Genomic DNA, 13066 nt, shown 5'->3' on the forward strand with positions numbered 1-13066 from the left:
AGCGGCAAAAGAATCTCTATCCGGATGCCAACAGCGCTTCGAGACACGGTTTACCGCAGGAATGTGGTAGAAACAAGTGGCCGCAGGGACTCTCCCAGAGCTCTTACTTGCTACGAAACGTAGCCACCAGCATGCGTACAGCAAACAGTGTCCTTCCGCGAAACCTGCGATTGAAACTTACGTGCTGCTCTGAAAGGACACTCACTGTTGACAATGCACAGCTGTATGAAATAATTCGAAATTAATGAATCCGGAGTTCTTGGCAACAACTGTACTAGGTATAGACACAGTATAGTTTGGCATTGTTTCGGTCCGTCCGGGGAGCGTGCACGCATAGCCGAATGGTTAAGGCGGCTGCTCGCGATAAGCTGGGTTCGAGCCCTGGTCCGGCACAAATTTTCACGTGTCACTGCTGGATAGTAGATATATATCTAATACAGCTGATATCAAGCAGCGCGTATTAAGCGAACTAATTTCGCATTATTGCGATACAAGTCCTTGGATGAGCAAAGAAGGACAGCCGTACTCCACAGCTGCGCAAGACTTCTTACGGCGTGTGGCAGAGGGTACTTCTGGCACCACACCTTCCACCCGTTCCGTTCACGAATGGCGTTTGAGAAAAATCTCGGTATGACATCTGATTTCTCGAAATTCCTCGTCGTGGTTATTGCGCGAGACGTATTTCTCCGTGACGCACAAAGCCTCTCTTGTTGCGCCTGCCACCGTAGTTTGTTGGGCATCTCCGAACGCTCTTCCGATAAGTCGACGACCGGGTGGAGAAACGCGCCGTTCTTTGAACTTCTGTGTCTTTTCTATCAATTCAGCCTGATACAAATCTCAGACTGATAAACGGGGCTAAGAAATCGGTCGAGCGAGTGTTTTGTAGGAAACTTCATTTCTGGATGAGTTACATTTCATTAAGCTTCTCCTAATGAATCTGAATCTGGCATCAGCTTTTCCTGCTATTTGTTTTATATAATCATTCGACTTCAGGCGGCTGGTTACTTCTAGGTCTGGAAGTGGTGAAGCTCTTCGGATATTTACGCGCAGTATTTTGCCCTCACTTACGTTCAGATGGCCAGCTGTCAGTTCCTGCCCAACTGTCGTTTCTGTGCGGGTGTTCCGGCAGTTCGCTGCAGCCAATCATCCTAGTGCAAAAGCAGCATTACAAGTTAATGTCTTTCGTTCCACATCGGCGCCTACATGAGGGAAGAACACCAGCCGTCCGTTACATTAGGCAACTGGGACAGCTTTGTGCAGCTCGAACTCTGGGGCATACTGCATCGGGAGTCGATGCGCACACACACATAGCCGACTCATGTACGACCGGCGAGCCAAAACGCGTCGTCCGGTAGGCCGACCGACCGACGATCCAGCAAGACCGTAGTCCGGCTCAAGTGATGCCTGGCGGCAATGGTCGGGCGAGCCATGTCGACGCAGACCTCGCTGCAGCTCCAACCCGACTGCACTAGTGCCTCATTGCAACTCCCCCACTGGCAGGTCCGGACTGCGCTCCAGACGCGTTCCAACTCACTGGCAGCCTGAACTCACAACCTGAACTCGCTTAGGACAGAAAACGACTGGGAAGTAATAGCAATCGAGCAAAGATACTACGAGCGGGGATATATTGATACGCGCTGCTAGCGCCGCTCATGGTCAGGTAAAGCAGCAACTCAGTAACACCAGTAATTTAAATTAACGTCGTAAGGTGGAAGTACGAAAAAAAAAACAGGATGTAATAAAACATGATGGCAGCAACGTGAGCCACGCACGGCTCAGGCTGCTTATTTGGGAAAAAAAGAAAAAAAGTTATGCTTAAGGCATAATGTCTCCAGTACATCGTGCTCTCATCTACTTCTGATTTAAGTGAGAATACATGGGCACGTGGGAACAGCCCTGGAAAACGTTATAATTTTCAGTAATGACTATGTGAGAAAGTAACTGAAGGGAAGTATAACTTCATATTATTATCGAATGAACAAGTGAGAAATTGCAGTAGAAAGGTTACATTCGTCCTCTAACAGACCACGTGGGACGCAGTACCACAAAGCATTGGAATCAGGGCGAAAAGGAACGTTTCATAATCGAACATTTCCGTGGTAGTATTAAATATGTGGGAAAGTAGCGCCCACGGATGAATAAAATGAAATACCGGTAATGATCCCTGAACATGCGACAACGCCTACCGCTTTGAACAACGGATTTAAGTCGGTACGTGTAAAAGGTGAGAACTCTGCGATTGATATACAGGGTGGGGCAAATAAAAGTATCCTGGAGAACAGAGTTTGAAGGTACAAAGGAACACAGCAGGGGAAAGGAAATACAGTGCTCACCACAGTGTAACAATCGTTGAAAGTGACCGCCATTCATCTCTTGGCACTCTTGATGAAGGCGGATCGAACCTGGACTGCTGGAATTGCTGCAGTCTCCTCCGAAATATTTTGTTGTTAAAGACGGTGAGGATTGTTGCGATACACGTTACTCCTGAAAGGTCCCACACAAGGTAATAGCACACTGACGGAGAAAGTGGCCTGGGAAGAGGGGGTGGGGGGGGGGCAGCTAGGCCCGCGACTAGTCTGACCTCTGGTGACAACTCTGTCAGGCCTGAAGATCGCGTAAATGTGTTCCAAGGTACGGCAGGCCATGTGGGCAGTCGCGTTCCATCCTGTTGGTAGTGACTGTATGTGTTTTCCTGCCCCGTTAACGCTGCCACAGATTGTTTAAAAAGCTGCCAATGTAACGCACCGAAGTCCGGGCCACTTTTATTCGCCCCAATCTGTACTACGCCAATACGCGTTAGCAAGCTACGATATCGTCGTAGATTCCTGTATGTTTGTATGTTGTAAGCACCCCGCAGTGCTGACACCGCGCTGATCGGACAGCTGTGGCTCCAAAGTGCAGCGTACAGACGTACCTTCTCCAAGCAGCCAAACACTGTGACATTCGTAACAGACGAAACCTGTGCACAATGGGCCTTTGTCTCTCGCCACCGATTAACATCTCGGATGGAGATACAGAATCTGAAAGACTTCCGCAGCTCGTGGTCTACTGCTGCCTCTAGACCAGGGTTCGATTCCCGGCCGGGGCGGAGGTTTTATCTCCTAAGGGACTGGGTGTTGTGTACTGTAATGCGCCTCTTCACTGCTCAGCATTCAACGATCTGTCTTCGAACCATATGTCGATCATTATGTCGGAGTAAGCTGCATCGAACCGCGCATCCACATCTAAACTTCTAACTTATTACTTGGTGATTATCTGGTTGTTGGTCTCGTTGGGGTTCTGTGGGGCAGGATGCTGGTCACTGATCCTATTCGCATACGAAGAAACATTAACTGAGGAAAGGATTGTGGTGTTGTATGTTGTACGTTAACCGGGGTCCTAGAAACGACGGAGAGGCTACGTCCCCGCCGCAGCCGCAGTGGTCCACAACCCCACGACGACTACCGCAGCACTTCACCCCTCCGCCGCCCCACTCCGAACCCAGGGTTATTGTGCGGTTCGGCCCCCGGTGCCTCCCCCCCCCCCCCCCCAAGGCCCAAGGGAACGTCTTACACCAGACGAGTGTAACCCCTATGTTTGCGTGGTAGAGTAATGGTGTTGTACGCATACGTGGAGAACTTCTTTGCACAGCGATCGTCGACATAGTGTAGCTGAGGCGGAATAAGGGGAACCAGCCCGCATTCGCCGAGGGAGATGGAAAACAGCCTAGCCGGGCGGATTCGTACCGGGGACCAGGCGCTCCTTCCCGCTCCGAAAAGCCGTGCGTTAGACCACTTGGCTAACCAGGCGGGCAAGGATTGTGATGGATTCTAAAGATTACTGAATGAAATAAAGTTTCTGAAGTTTGAAATAGTTATACTTAGCAGTATTTCACTCTCTAAAGTAGTGACACGAAATATGTGTGTCTTCAGACGTTCTACAAAAGCTCCATTTACGACGACTCTACCACAAAGACTGTGCACAATGAAGAAGAGTTTACATGTCCGACAATAACAATCTTTTAAAATAATAAAATGAATTTATAGCATTTTAAGAAAAATGCTTCAACAGTAATTCAGATATGTGGAATGTGAGTATTTAAGTGTGTTTTTATGAACATGTATTTATAAGGGGTCCGCTTTATGTAATCGAAGATATCGATAGCCTCTGGTATCGTAGTGTTCTTATTGTATCATTGGCTCCATTGCCTTACGACTGACCGCATGCCGTCGCTCACAGAGCATATTACTCATTCAATTACGCGGGAAAGACTTTTCTCTCATTGGTTGTTCAAAACGATCATTCAATCAGATTAACCTTTCATGATCAATTTCGCGTGCAACTCGCTTTACTCCACTCAACATTCGCAGATCCATCTACGTCATTTCATACTGCAAAAATTCCTAAATGTTCCACAAAACCAAATGAACTGAAAATTAAAAGAAAACTATGCTTGAAATATACTTTAGAACTAAGTATACTCTTACTATCTTTCTCGCTGCCTTATTACAAAAGCAAACGCTCCTAGACATAAGTCATCCACCAGTTAGGAGGATTCACCGTTTTCAGGACATCCTGGTTACGTAACACTTGCTGGTTACGCATGGTGTAACACATTATAAAATTGAAATTTGACGTATGTCCCACCATACACACGCATTCACTCTCATCTACTCCCACCCCAACATAAAATATAAATACTATCATTTAAACTATTATTTCCATTACGAAAGCAAAATTACTACAATTTTAGAATCAAAACGCCTTAAAAATAATTTTTGCGCACTGATAGTGCTGTTATTGTTTTCAAATAACAAAGAAACTTAAACTGTCATAATTACTATCTGAATTTACTCTACTAAGTGTCGGTTAAGTACTTTTTTAATAGGTTTTCTATATTGTCAAAACTATTAAAATTATCTGCACGAACAGAACACGCTGTTGTTCTAAATTATAAAAGTTCCTATACCTAATTTGAAAACAAACAGCTCATATTTATGATAATTATTTACTTTCTTAGCTTCATATTCATCTCATCATCATCGATGAGCAGGTTCAAATGGCTCTGAGCACTATGGGACTCAACATCTTAGGTCATAAGTCCCCTAGAACTTAGAACTACTTAAACCTAACTAACCTAAGGACAGCACACACACCCATGCCCAAGGCAGGATTCGAACCTGCGACCGTAGCAGTCCCGCGGTTCCGGACTGCAGCGCCAGAACCGCTAGACCACCGCGGCCGGCGATGAGCCAGTCGTCGAAGTATAGTCAAGTAAAAAGACTTACACTAGGAGGCCGAACAACCCCAGATGAGTTCTTCCGGGAAATAATACCACACGATCGTCTCATTTCAGCTGAAAGACGTTTTCTGAAATGGACGACTCTAAAATGTCCAGTACTGTTGACCACATACGCTGACCTCCCGGCGCCGGGCTGGGAAATTATAGAGCGTTCCTCGTAAAGGGAGCAGAGGCGCCGAGTCGGACGTGGCTATCTGCAGAACACGTGTGGGCGGCGGCGCAGAAAAAGCGCGTAATGCGCCGAAACGACTGCAGCAGCCGGAGCACACAGGGGCGTCTGTGCGCGGCCGCCGTTTTTACGGACAGACGCATAAATACGGGGCGCCCGTGACGCGCTGTGACGCGCCGTGATGCATCGCCGGCGATTGCCGGAACGGAGCCGGGCTCCCCCCACACACACACGCATACTGTACGCATCCATCTGCCCCACTGAGACAGCAGAACTAGCGACGCAGCTGACACACAATCTGGGCCGCGCATCAGCCGCACCATTTACCGAGGGCGTGGCCTGTGCTCTCAAAAGACGCAACTGGCCCAACCAAAAACAGGCTGATCAATACCACTAGGGCCTGGCGCAATTCCTGTCAGATATTCCAGTGAACGAGCTGCCGAACTAGCCTGTATACTAGCTGATATTTATTGGGAATCTCCCGTGTAGTGGGCAGTCCCTTGGAAAAGAGCACCCCTTACTGCTGTTTGCAAATGGTACAACACACCGCATGCACAAAACTGCAGGCCCATATCGCCGACCGCCGCCCCCCCCCCTCCCTTCAAACCCCTGTCTGTTGCAGAATTGCAGAACAGGCTCTAACCTCAAACATCACATCTACATCTACATCTACATTTATACTCTGCAAGCCACCCAACGATGTGTGGCGGAGGGCACTTTACGTACCACTGTCATTACCTCTCTTTTCTGTTCCAGTCGCGTATGGTTCGCGGGAAGAACGACTGTCTGAAAGCCTCCGTGCGCTCTCGAATCTCTCTAATTTTACATTCGTGATCTCCTCGGGAGGTATAAGTAGGGGGAAGCAATATACACTCCTGGAAATTGAAATAAGAACACCGTGAATTCATTGTCCCAGGAAAGGGAAACTTTATTGACACATTCCTGGAGTCAGATACATCACATGATCACACTGACAGAACCACAGGCACATAGACACAGGCAACAGAGCATGCACAATGTCGGCACTAGTACAGTGTATATCCACCTTTCGCAGCAATGCAGGCTGCTATTCTCCCATGGAGACGATCGTAGAGATGCTGGGTGTAGTCCTGTGGAACGGCTTGCCATGCCATTTCCACCTGGCGCCTCAGTTGGACCAGCGTTCGTGCTGGACGTGCAGACCGCGTGAGACGATGCTTCATCCAGTCCCAAACATGCTCAATGGGGGACAGATCCGGAGATTTTGCTGGCCAGGGTAGTTGACTTATACCTTCTAGAGCACGTTGGGTGGCACGTGATACATGCGGACGTGCATTGTCCTGTTGGAACAGCAATTTCCCTTGCCGGTCTAGGAATGGTAGAACGATGGGTTCGATGACGGTTTGGATGTACCGTGCACTATTCAGTGTCCCCTCGACGATCACCAGTGGTGTACGGCCAGTGTAGGAGATCGCTCCCCACACCATGATGCCGGGTGTTGGCCCTGTGTGCCTCGGTCGTATGCAGTCCTGATTGTGGCGCTCACCTGCACGGCGCCAAACACGCATACGACCATTATTGGCACCAAGGCAGAAGCGACTCTCATCGCTGAAGACGACACGTCTCCATTCGTCCCTCCATTCGCGCCTGTCGCGACACCACTGGAGGCGGGCTGCACGATGTTGGGGCGTGAGCGGAAGACGGCCTAACGGTGTCCCTAATTTGCTGGGAAGTGGCGGTGCGGTCCCCTACGGCACTGCGTAGGATCCTACGGTCTTGGCGTGCATCCGTGCGTCGCTGCGGTCCGGTCCCAGGTCGACGGGCACGTGCACCTTCCGCCCACCACTGGCGACAACATCGATGTACTGTGGAGACCTCACGCCCAACGTGTTGAGCAATTCGGCGGTACGTCCACCCGGCCTCCCGCATGCCCACTATACGCCCTCGCTCAAAGTCCGTCAACTGCACATACGGTTCACGTCCACGCTGTCGCGGCATGCTACCAGTGTTAAAGACTGCGATGGAGCTCCGTATGCCACGGCAAACTGGCTGACACTGACGGCGGCGGTGCACAAATGCTGCGCAGCTAGCGCCATTCGACGGCCAACACCGCGGTTCCTGGTGTGTCCGCTGTGCCGTGCGTGTGATCATTGCTTGTACAGCCCTCTCGCAGTGTCCGGAGCAAGTATGGTGGGTCTGACACTCCGGTGTCAATGTGTTCTTTTTTCCATTTCCAGGAGTGTATTCTATACCTCATCCAGAAACGCACACTCTTGAAACCTGACGAGCTAGCTACATCGCGATGCACAGCGCCTCTCTTGCAGAGTCTGCCACTTGAGTTTGCTAATCATCTCCGTAACGCTATCACGGTTACCAAATAACCCTGTGACGAAACGCGCCGCTCTTCTTTGCATCTTCTCTATCTCCTCCGTCAACCCGATCTGGTACGGATCCCACACTGATGAGCATTACTAAAGTATAGGTCGAAGGAGTGTTTTGTAAGCCACCTCCTTTGTTGATGCACTACATTCTCTAAGGACTCTCCCAGTGAATCTCAACCTGGAACCCGCCTTACCAACAATTAATTTTATATTATCATTCCACTTCAAATCGTTCCGCACGCATACTCCCAGATATTTTACACAAGTAACTGCTACCAGTGTTTGTTCCGCTATCATATAATCATACAATAAAGGAACCTTCTTTCTATGTATTCGCAATACATTACATTTGTCTATGTTAAGGGTCAGTTGCCACTCCCTGCACCAAGTGCCTATCCGCTACCAGATCTTCCTCCATTTCGCTACAATTTTCTAATGCTGCAACTTCTCTGTATACTACAGCATCATCCGCGAAAATCCGCATGGAACTTCCGACACTATCTACTGATGTTGGTATAGCGTAATGAATAGCGTCACTGTCCTCCAATGAGTTTTATGCCGGCACGGTAACTCAGAGGGTTAGTTGCCCTCTGTAATGAAAAAGCTGAGATAATGGATCAACTACGAACTGAAACGGGTGTCTTGCGACGTCCGCACCGAACAGATACAACGAACGAAAACGAACAAAATGAGACTACAAAAAAAAAAAAGGGTAGCGTCTTTGATTCATAATCAAAACGTCTTCGGTCCCGGGTTCGATCCCCGCCCTGCCTAAATTTTGATAAATAATCAGCATTGGCGGCCGAAGACTTCCGGCATAATAAGTCAGCCTCATTCTGCCAACGGCCTTGTCAAAGAGGGCGGAGGAGCGGATAGCGGTTCAGGGCACTCTCTTGTCCTATGGGTGGGAAATTGCCCCTAAAGGTGGAAGAATCAGCAATGATCAACGACATGAGGATGCAGAAGGCAATGGAAATCACTGCATTAAAGACACGTAACGTGTATCCACAGGACATGTGGCCTGTAATTGAAGAAGTGTCATGATGATTGGCAAAAGATTCCGCAATAGTCCCCCATTCGGATCTCCGGGAGGGGACTGCCAAGGGGGAGGTTACCATGAGAAAAAGATTGAATAATCTACGAAAGGATAACGTTCTACGAGTCGGGGCGTGGAATGTCAGAAGGGAAACTAGAAAATCTGAAAAGGGAAATGCAAAGGCTCAATCTAGATATAGTAGGGGTCAGTGAAGTGAAGTGGAAGGAAGACAAGGATTTCTGGTCAGATGAGTATCGGGTAATATCAACAGCAGCAGAAAATGGAATAACAGGTGTAGGATTCGTTATGAATAGGAAGGTAGGGCAGAAGGTGTGTTACTGTGAACAGTTCAGTGACCGGGTTGTTCTAATCAGAATCGACAGCAGACCAACACCGACAACGATAGTTCAGGTATAGATGCCGACGTCGCAAGCTGAAGATGAACAAATAGAGAAAGTGTATGAGGATATTGAAAGGGTAATGCAGTATGTAAAGGGGGACGAAAATCTAATAGTCATGGGCGACTGGAATGCAGTTGTAGGGGAAGGAGTAGAAGAAAAGGTTACAGGAGAATATGGGCTTGGGACAAGGAATGAAAGAGGAGAAAGACTAGTTGAGTTCTGTAACAAGTTTCAGCTAGTAATAGCAAATACCCTGTTCAAGAATCACAAGAGGAGGAGGTATACTTGGAAAAGGCCGGGAGATACGGGAAGGTTTCAATTAGATTACATCATGGTCAGACAGAGATTCAGAAATCAGATACTGGATTGTAAGGCGTACCCAGGAGCAGATATAGACTCAGATCACAATATAGTAGTGATGAAGAGTAGGCTGAAGTTCAAGACATTAGTCAGGAAGAATCAATACGGGAAGAAGTGGGGTACGGAAGGAATGACGAGATACGTTTGAAGTTCTCTAACGCTATAGATACAGCAATAAGGAATAGCGCAGTAGGCAATACAGTTGAAGAGGAATGGACATCTCTAAAAAGGGCCATCACAGAAGTTGGGAAGGAAAACATAGGTACAAGGAAGGTATCTGCGAAGAAACCATGGATAACAGAAGAAATACTTCAGTTGATTGATGAAAGGAGGAAGTACAAACATGTTCCGGGAAAACCAGGAATACAGAAATACAAGTCGCTGAGGAATGAAATAAATAGGAAGTGCAGGGAAGCTAAGACGAAATGGGTGCAGGAAAAATGTGAAGACATCGAAAAAGATATGATTGTCGGAAGGACAGACTTAGCATACAGGAAAGTCAAAACAACCTTTGGTGACATTAAAAGCAACGATGGTAAAATTAAGAGTGCAACGAGAATTCCACTGTTAAATGCAGAGGAGAGAGCAGATAGGTGGAAAGAATACATGAGGGTGAAGATTTGTCTGATGTGATAGAAGAAGAAACAGGAGTCGATTTAGAAGAGATACGGGATCCAGTATTAGAATCGGAATTTAAAAGAGCTTTGGACGACTTACGGTCAAATAAGGCAGAAGGGATAGATAACATTCCATCAGAATTTCTAAAATCATTGGGGGAGGTGGCAACAAAACGACTATTCACGTTGGTGTGTAGAATATATGAGTCTGGCGATATACCATCTGACTTTCGGAAAAGCATCATCCACACAATTCCGAAGACGGCAAGAGCTGACAAGTGTGAGAATTATCGCACAATCAGCTTAACAGCTCATGCATCGAAGCTGCTTACAAGAATAATATACAGAAGAATGGAAAAGAAAATTGAGAATGCGCTAGGTGACGATCAGTTTGGCTTTAGGAAAACTAAAGGGACGAGAGAGGCAATTCTGACGTTACGGCTAATAATGGAAGCAAGGCTAAAGAAAAATCAGGACACTTTCATAGGATTTGTCGACCTGGAAAAAGCGTTCGACAATATAAAATGGTGCAAGCTGCTCGAGATTCTGAAAAAAGTAGGGGTAAGCTATAGGGAGAGACGGGTCATATACAATATGTACAACAACCAAGAGGGAATGATAAGAGTGGACGATCAAGAACGAAGTGCTCGTATTAAGAAGGGTGTAAGAGAAAGGCTGTAGCCTTTCGCCCCTACTCTTCAATCTGTACATCGAGGAAGCAATGATGGAAATAAAGAAAGGTTCAGGAGAGGAATTAAAATACAAGGTGAAAGGATATCAATGATACGATTCGCTGATGACATTGCTATCCTGCGTGAAAGTGAAGAAGAATTAAATGATCTGCTGAACGGAATGAACAGTCTAATGAGTACACAGTATGGTTTGAGAGTAAATCGGAGAAAAGACGAAGGTAATGAGAAGTAGTAGAAATGAGAACAGCGAGAAACTTAACATCAGGATTGATGGTCACGAAGTCAATGAAGGTAAGGAATTCTGCTACCTAGGCAGTAAAATAACCAATGACGGACTGAGCAAGGAGGACATCAAAAACAGACTCGCTATGGTAAAAAAGGCATTTCTGGCCAAGAGAAGTCTACTAATATCAAATACCGGCTTTAATTTGAGGAAGAAATTTCTGAGGATGTACGTCTGGAGTACAGCATTGTATGGTAGTGAAACATGGACTGTGGGAAAACCGGAACGGAAGAGAATCGAAGCATTTGAGATGTGGTGCTACAGACGAACGTTGAAAATTAGGTGGACTGATAAGGTAAGGAATGAGGAGGTTCTACACAGAATCGGAGAGGAAAGGAATATGTGGAAAACACTGATAAGGAGAAGGGACAGGATGATAGGACATCTGCTAAGACATGAGGGAATGACTTCCATGGTACTAGAGGGAGCTGTAGAGGGCAAAAACTGTAGAGGAAGACAGAGATTGGAATACGTCAAGCAAATAATTGAGGACGTAGGTTGCAAGTGCTACTCTGAGATGAAGAGGTTAGCGCAGGAAAGGAATTCGTGGCGGGCCGCATCAAACCAGTCAATAGACTGATGACCAAAAAAAAAGAAAAAAACAAAAAAAAAAACATCGTTCACCGAGGAGTCAAGCAGTATATTGCTCCCTCCTACATATATCTCGCAAAGAGACCATGAGGATAAAATCAGAGAGATTAGAGCCCATACAGAGGCATACCGACAATCCTTCTTTCCACGAACAATACGAGACTGGAATAGAAGGGAGAACCGATAGAGGTACTCAAAGTACCCTCCGCCACACTCGCGGAGTAGGGATGTAGATGTAGATGTAGATGTAGATGTAGAATGCGAATTCATATAGTCATAAAACGAGTGGTAAGACGGAGCTGATCTCGCCAGTCAGCTCAGCACACAATTTACACTGTGTGACAAAAAAAATTAATGTACCCAGAACGCCAGTGTAATGCAACCAAGTCAGTAACGCAGTAAGGAATGTGCAGTACCAGTGAGTATCGATATCTGCAGTTGGATATAAATAGCTTCCTATACACACACATTCATAAAGAATTTGCTCTCTCATTTAAATATTCATTTCATACGTATTTCAATTAATGTTTAACCATTTCAGCTAAAGTTCTGCAAATTCAATAAAAGACTTCTACAATTAATAAATAAATGGTGGACGAACTGCGAGATCCCAGGCCTTTCGCGTACAGCACAAGTAATCTCTCTCTTCAAAAAAGAGAAATGCAGTGACTGTAAAAACTATCGTGGCGTCAATCTTCTGAACACTGGCTACAGCCTAGACACAGAGATAGTCAATAACCGCGTGAAGAATATCACAAAAGCTAATACTTCCGAAGAACAAAATGGGTGTAGATCAGGTCGTCCATGCACAGACAAAGTGTTTGTAATTAAAAATATCATGGAAAAGCACTGAGTTTTAATGTAGAAACCCATATGGCCTTTATCGACTTTGAGAAGGCCTTTGACCGTGAGATCCATGGCACCATATGGAAGATTATGTCTGAACGTGGATATTCCTATAGAGGTAGAGTCGTAAAAAAATTATACCACTGTAATAAACACAGGTAGGAATCGATTAGGATAAATAATTATACAACAACGTGTTACAAAAGGGTGTGGACTATCACCTACCCTTTTTAATATTTACATTGATTTCATTATTCGCAAATGGAAATGTAAAGTACACAAAGGAATTAAGATAACGAATGATGAATATCTGAATGTACTTTTGTTTACTGACAATATCGTTATTATTGAAAAGAATGAAGATGACCTCCAAAGATCATTACAGCATTTGAACGAAACTTGTATAATTTTCAAATTTCTAACAACAAAA

This window comes from Schistocerca cancellata, chromosome 9 (assembly GCF_023864275.1).
Source record: "Schistocerca cancellata isolate TAMUIC-IGC-003103 chromosome 9, iqSchCanc2.1, whole genome shotgun sequence".
Taxonomy (NCBI): domain Eukaryota; kingdom Metazoa; phylum Arthropoda; class Insecta; order Orthoptera; family Acrididae; genus Schistocerca; species Schistocerca cancellata.